This window comes from Mustela erminea, chromosome 2, assembly GCF_009829155.1.
Source record: "Mustela erminea isolate mMusErm1 chromosome 2, mMusErm1.Pri, whole genome shotgun sequence".
NCBI classification, from domain to species: Eukaryota; Metazoa; Chordata; class Mammalia; order Carnivora; family Mustelidae; genus Mustela; species Mustela erminea.
The window spans coordinates 48,349,118-48,356,820 of NC_045615.1; the positions used below are offsets into that span (position 1 = coordinate 48,349,118).

At 37.1% G+C, this 7,703-nt stretch overlaps 1 pseudogene; it reads left to right on the forward strand.

Moving 5' to 3' along the window:
* Positions 1–7,020: 7,020 nt before the first annotated feature.
* LOC116583216 lies at positions 7,021–7,497 on the forward strand (annotated as a pseudogene).
* The last annotated feature ends 206 nt before the right edge of the window (positions 7,498–7,703 follow it).

Genomic DNA, 7,703 nt, shown 5'->3' on the forward strand with positions numbered 1-7,703 from the left:
CTGCTTTTACAGATAAAAAAGCAGATAAATTGAGAATTTATATGCCTAGTCATCTGTGTCTGTGCTTATTTTTCTAGAATTTCTATTATTTTTCTGAGAGGAAGTATAAATATACTGTGTCTGTGCTTCCTTTTCTTCTTTATCCACAAACATGTTTTATTACGATGTAACTCCTTAGAAGATAAATCTAAAACCTTCTCAAAAGTAAATGATTACATTACATATAAATTCAGAATGACTTTAAGTATCTCAGTCCATATATCTGGCCAATATTATGAGGATTAGTATCTTTAGATGAGCATTTCACCTTAAAGGGGGAAAATTTACACCAAGCTTTAGTTCTTTCATAAAGGAAGTTATAATTAAAAAATTTATACCTTGTAATCATTTTTAAATTTTCTTAAAATACGCTCAAGACTTGTTCATATATTTTATGAGTTACACTTATAAAGTTCATAAAAATTTTATAATTAATTATTAAAAAATATTGAGGGTAGAAAGCAATCCCATTTCTTTTCTTTCTTTCTTTTTTTTTTTTTTTTTAAAGATTTTATTTATTTATTTGAAAGACAGAGATTACAAGTAGTCAGAGAGGCAGGCAGGGAGAGAGGAGGAAGCAGGCTCCCCGCTGAGCAGAGGGCCCGATGTGGGGCTTGATCCTAGGACCCTGAGACCATGACCTGAGCCAAAGGCAGAGGCTTTAACCCATTGAGTCACCCAGGCATCCTAGCAATCCCATTTCTACAAGAGATAAGAATAACTTTCAGGGAAGCAGATCCAGAACGGTGGTGTAGGAAGACCATGCACTCACCTCCTCCCACAGACACACTAAATCTACACCTCCATATGGAGCAAGTCCTTCTTAGAAAGAACCAAAGGCTGATTCAACAGCTTCTGCTTGACAAACAACAGAGGGCCCACATGAAAAGCAGAAGAGATGGAGACAAGGTAATGATTAGAACCGCAACCCTAATGCTACAACATGTAGTAGGGAGGGATATCACTGATGGGCCCACACATAGACTTGTCTGCCTGAGGCACACTGAAAAAAACAGCAGTCTAAAGGGCAGCTAGGTTATAAGTGAAGGAAAACCATTTATTAACCCTAGGGTACCTGCTGAATGGATGGAGCACTGTTAGATTTCTCTCTGGGCTTGGAGGTGCTGGTAAACACCATTTTTAGTTCCCCCTTCACCTTGATAGCACATGTGCCCTAGTCCACCCTGCCCAAGCTCACTCTAGCTCCAGCCCTCCCATCAGAGCACCACTGAAGTAGCATGCCTTGGGACACGTTCAGTCTATATGTGCTCTGGACCCAGTTGTCCCACCAAGGTGGTGGTAGTGGGTTCTAGTGGGTTCTAGATTCTCTCCAAGCCACATCTGTTTGGGCTCCAGCCACCCTGCCAGGGTAGGACCTGTACAGCATGCCTGGGGACCCCCTGACCTGTGCCCACTGCAGTTCCAGTTGCCTTGCCAAAGATGCCAGGCCCATGAAGGCTACACAGGGGATGAGCCTATAGAAGTCCACTCCTTCAAGACTTGGAGAGGTGGTTATTCTGCCCAACTCATAGAAACAAATGCAGAATGTCAAACACTATGAGGAGACAAAGGAATATGTTCTAAGCAAAAGAATAAGATAAAATCCCAGAAAAAGACCATAATAAAATGGAGAGAAGTAATTTACTTGATTAAGTAGTTCAAAGTTAATAATCACAAAGATGCTCACTGGACTTAGGAGGCAAATGGAGGAACACAGTAAGAACTTCAACAAAGAAATAGAAAATATTGAAAAGAACCAATCAGAAGGTTAGAAGAATAGAATAAATAAATGAAAAAACACACTAGAGAGAATCAGTAGCAGATTAGATGAACAAAAGAATAAATCCATGATTCTGGAAGACAGGATAGTAAAAATCATCCAGTTAGAACAGCAATGAGAAAAATAATAAAGTGAGGATAGCTTAAGGGACTTCTAGAAAAACATTAAGTATACTAACATTCTCATAATAGAAGTCCCAGAAGGAGAAGAGATGGAAAAAGAAGGAGAAAACTTATTTGAATAAATAATAGACTGAAAACTTCCCTAATCTGAAGAAGAAGACAGACATCCAGGCCCAGGAAGCACAGAGAGTCCCAAACAAGATGATACCAAAACCACAGGAAGGAACCACACAAAAAAGAAAATTATAGGCCACTATTTGCACTGATGAACATAGCTGCAGAAATCCTCAACAAAATATTAGCGAACTCTATTCAAAAACAGATTAAGAGGGCCATTCATCATGATCAAGTAGGATTTATTCCAGGGATGCAAGGATATTTCAACATCTGCATATTAATCAGTGTGACACATCACATTAGCCAAACGAAGGATAAAGACAAGGATCCCACTCTTGCCACTTTTATTCAACATAGTATTAGAAAATCCTTGCCACAGAAATTAGACAAGAAAAATAAATAAAATGGATCCAAATTGAAAAGAAAGAAGTAAAACTGTTGCTATTTGCAGATGACATGATATTATATTTAGAATACCCTAAAGATTCTACCAAAAAAGTGTTAAATCTAATAAATGAATTCAGTAAAGTTATAGGATGCAAAACAAATTCCTTGCATTTCTGTACACTAATAATAAGGTATCAGGAAAGAAATCAAGGGAAAAAAAATTTATAACTGCATCAAAAAGAGTAAAATACCTAGGAATAAATTTAACCAAGGAGGTAAAAGACTTGTACTCTGAAAACTCTAAGACATTAATGAAAGAAAGTGAAATGACACGAATAAATGGAAACATAAACCATGCTCATAGATTGGAAGAATATTGCTAACGTGTCCTTCCTACATGCGACCTTCCTACATGCGACCTACATTTGATGCAATTCCCATCAAATACCAATGATATTTTTCACAGAACTAGAAAAAAGAACGCCAAAATTTCTATGGAACCACAGATGTCCCTAAATAGCCAAAGCTATCTTGAGAAAGAACAAAGCTGGACGTATCAGGCTCCCTGAATTCAGACTATACTACAAAGCTATAGTAATCAAACCAGTAGGCTTCTAGTAGGAAAGCAGATACTTGAATGAATGGAATAGAGAACCTGGAAATAAACCCATGCATAAATGGTCAATTAATCTATGACAAAGTAGGCAAGAAAATACAATGGAGAAAAGAGTGTTGTTCAATAAGTTGTGGTGGGAAAACCGGACAGTTATATGCCAAAGAATAAAACTGGAGGGGTTACTGGGTGGCTCAGCTGGTTAAATGTCTGCCTTCAGCTCAGGTCATGATCCCAGGGTCCTAGGATCAGGCCCTGCATCAGCCTTCCTACTCAGGGGAAAACCTGTTTCTCCCTCTCCTTCTACCCCCCTCCCCCAGCTTTTGCACTCTCTCTCACTCTGTCTCAAATAGATAAAATCTTAAAAAAAAAAAAAATGAAACTGGATCACTATCTTACACCATACACAAAATTAAATTCAAAATGGATAAGGACTTGAATATAAGACCTGAAACCATAAAACTTCTAGAAGAAAACAGGCAGTAAACTCTGACAATGTAGACTGAATAATATTTTTTTGGCTCAATCTCCTCAGGCAAGGGCAGCAAAAGCTAAAATAAATAAATAGGATTATATGGAGTTTACAAAGTAAAAAGCTTTTGCACAAAAATAGCAACTGTCAACAAAATGAAAAGACAATCTATTGAATGGGAGAAGATATTTGCAAATCATACATCCAAGAAGGGGTTAATATCTAAAGTATATAAAAAACTCACACAATTAAAAAATAAAATCCAAACCACCCCATAAAAAATTGAAAAAAATTAAAACAACAACAACAACAAAAATAAAAAATAAAAAACCAAAACAATAAATACAAGGGTTTGAACAGACATTTTCCCAAAGATCACACATGGATGGCCTAGGGACATGAAAAGATGATCAGTTTCACTAATCATCTTGGAAAACAAATCAAAACCACAATGAGATATCACCTCACATTGATCAGACTGACTAATCAAAAAGACAAAAAATGACGGGAGTGGGCTAGAACATTAAAGAAAAGGAAACGTTGTATGCCGTTGCTAGGAATGTTGATTGGTGCTACCAGTATTGAGGTTCCCCCCAAAAATTAAAAATAGAAATACCATATGATCCAGCAATTCCACTTCTGGGTATTTAACTGAAGAAAATGAAAAACACCAGTTCAAAGAGATATTTGCACCTTAATGTTCATTGCAGCATTATTTACAATAGCCAATGTGTGGAATCAACCTAAATGTCCATTGAGATAAAAGGATAAAGAAGATGTGGTGTATATATACAATCGACTACTACTCAGCCATAAAAAAGAGTGTAGTCTTGTCACTTGTGACAACATGAATGGATCTACAGGGTATTATGCCAAGTGAAATAAGTGGGACAGAGAAAGGGCAAATACTCTATGATTTCACTTACTTGTGGAATCTAAACAAAACAAAACACACCAAACAAAAAAAGTAGAAGGAGACCCATAAACACAGAGAATAAACTAGTGGTTGCCAGAGGGTAGAAGGTGGGATGGGCAAAATGGGTAAAAGGTAGTGGGAGGTACAGCCTTCCAGTTATGGAATGTGTAAGTCATGGAGATGAAAGGTACAAGCATTGGGGATTTAGTCAATGGTATGGTAGGTAATACTGTTACATGGTGACAGATGGTAGCCCCACATGTGAACAAAGCAGAACATACAAACTTGTAGAATTACTGTGTGGTACACCTGAGACTAATTATGTGTTAACTATACTTCAAAAAAATTAAAGTGATAAAGAAGGACATTATATACTGAGAAATTGAAAAATTCATCAGGAAGATATAATAATAATAAATGTATATGTGTATAATAAAGCAGTCCAAAATGTATGAAGAAAAATGGTAAAACTGATAGTTCCATAATAATATTTAGAAACATCAATACCCCACTTTCAATAATGAATAGAAAAACTAGAGCAAAGATCAATAAGGAAACATAGGACTCCATAATAAAGTGAAAATTTTCACTTCCAGAATGGTATATATAATATAGTATATTATTAAGTTTTGAACTTGAGAATATCAATTTCAAGTAAATCACAGGCTCATAACAAAGCAAATAATATTCATCGTCTGTAACATATAATTCTGTTTATGGGTAAACATTTCCTCTATATGAACCTCACATTTTTCCTCTGTGAAACAGCTTAATAACCTGTGGTAGATGTAGACAGTCCTAATAAGGTAATTTGCAAAGTACTATCTTTATAACCCTCCATAAACGTTTAGGTTAATACGTATATTATTACTAAAATAGTGAAAATGATGAAGCATTGCAGAGCGTTTTGCAGAACCCAACAATTAAGAATACTGTCCAGTAAAACAAACAAACCCCCCCCCCAAACCAGAAACAGCTTTTAGTTAATTTGTACAACAGTACTTCAGGTGACATAAAATAATGCCTTCATACACTGAGATCTTTTTTTTTGTCCCCTGAAAAGGATAAGTAATTTTCTAGTTTCAGTAAGTATTCTTATTTTTTTTGCAGCCTTGGTGTACAATTAATTGTTGTTGTTGTGAATATGAGATTTGAAAAGAAAATGGGTATTTTGGGACACCTGGGTGGCTCAGTCGATTAAGTGACTGCCTTTAGCTCGGGTCCTGATCCCAGGATCCTGGGACTGAGTCCAGAGTTGGGCTCCCTGCTCAGCTGGGTTTCTGCTTCTCTCTCTTTCTCTGTCCCTCACTCTGCTCATGCTGTCTCTCTTTTTCTCTCTCTCTCTCAATAAATAAAATCTTTAAAAAAAAGAAAATGGATATTTTGATAACATAACTTATTTTCCCTTCCTTCCTCCCATTATACTATTTAGAGTAGATATATTTGAGTAAATCGTTTTCTTCTAGAAGTAATTGTTTCCCTTTTTTAATACTCCGCCCTTGATGTGGGAAGATTTGTTACTTTATTTGTGATGCAGCAAAAAATTTTCCAGTAGCAGAGTTAAAAAAAACTTCCTAAGGCCTAATGGAAGAATGAGTTAGGTCGCAATGAGAAAACCATTAAGCTTTATTGAAGTAGTATCCCATATCCTGTCATTAGCATGTCATGTACAGTAAAGCAGCCATAGTGAACTAGTTAGGTAAATAGATGATGACACCGGGCTTGAATGGCCTTCGGTCATGCTGCCACCACTAACTAGCTATATGTAATTAACCTCTCTGCACTTCAGCTTTCATGTGTAAAATGGAAAGGTAAATAGTAATGCTGACATCATAGGGATACTGTAAAGAACAGTAGATAGTGTATATAAGAAACTTAGAATAATGACTACTATATAGGAAACAATATACCTTAGTTATTATTATTGGTAGAAACAGTCTAGAATGCAAAGGTATAATCATTTATATACAAATTTAATTGTGAGTAACGGCCAAATAATTCTAACTATCCTATTTTGTGAGTGGGGAAATTGAGTCTATAATATCTTCAAATGTTTATCCTAAAAACCTTGAGATAAATACTAGGACCTGGAGACATCTTGTAAAACCTATCCCAGCCTATTTCATACCAGAAGGCTTCTCTTTTACTGAAAATGACACTGTATCATACAGTAAAGAAAATACTATATGCCTATGATCTATATTATTTAACCAGGAAATGTTTTTCAGATTAGAGTATCATCTCTGAAGGTAGTGAGAGTAATAAAGCAGTAATACCCGAATCTGAAGGGGCATAGCAAGAAGCCTACCCAAAGAGAGAAATTTATCTGAAATCTCATGTTTTATCATTTAAAAATGGTGAATGTTTACTTATTTGACACAGAGAGACAGAGGAATCACAAGTAGGCAGAGAGGCACGCAGAGAGAGAGAGAGAGAGAGAGGAGGAAGCAGGCTCCTTGCTGAGCAGAGAGCCCTATGCGAGGCTTGATCCCAGGACCCTGAGATCATGACCTGAGCCGAAGGCAGAGGCTTTAACCCACTGAGCCACCCAGGTGCCCACCTGTAAATCCCTTTTACAAAGATGGCGCGGAAAGCTAAGAAGGAAGCCCCTGCCCCTCCCAAAGCCGAAGCCAAGGCAAAGGCTTTGAAGGCCAAGAAAGCGGTGCTGAAAAGAGTCCACAGTTACAAAAAAAAGAAGATCCGCACATCACCTAAGTTCGGACGACCCAAGACTCTGCGTCTCCGAAGGCAGCCCAAATACCCTCGAAAGAGCGCCCCCAGAAGAAATAAGCTTCATCACTATGCCATCATCAAGGTCCCCCTACTACTGAGTCAGCCATGAAGAATATAGAAGACAGCAACATGTTTGCATTTATTGTGGATGTCAAGGCCAACAGGCACCAGATCAAACAGGCTGTGAAGAAGCTCTATGACATTAGTGTAGCCAAGGTCAACACCTTGATCAGGCCTGATGGAGAGAAGAAGGCATACGTTCAGCTGGCCCCTGACTATGATGCTTTGGATGTTGCCAACAAAATTGGGATCATCTAAGCTGAGTCCAGCTGGCTAAATCTAAATACAAGGTTTTTTTTATGATAAAAAAAATAATAAAAATAAAAACGGTGAATGTGTCCTTTGACTCCTGTATTAATCGCATTCTGGTAGGAAACACCTGGCATTTTCAAACTGGGTAACTGAGAAGAATTTTATAAAGAGCTTGTATATAAAGGTGTAGGTAGGTTTTAGGGCAATCATAA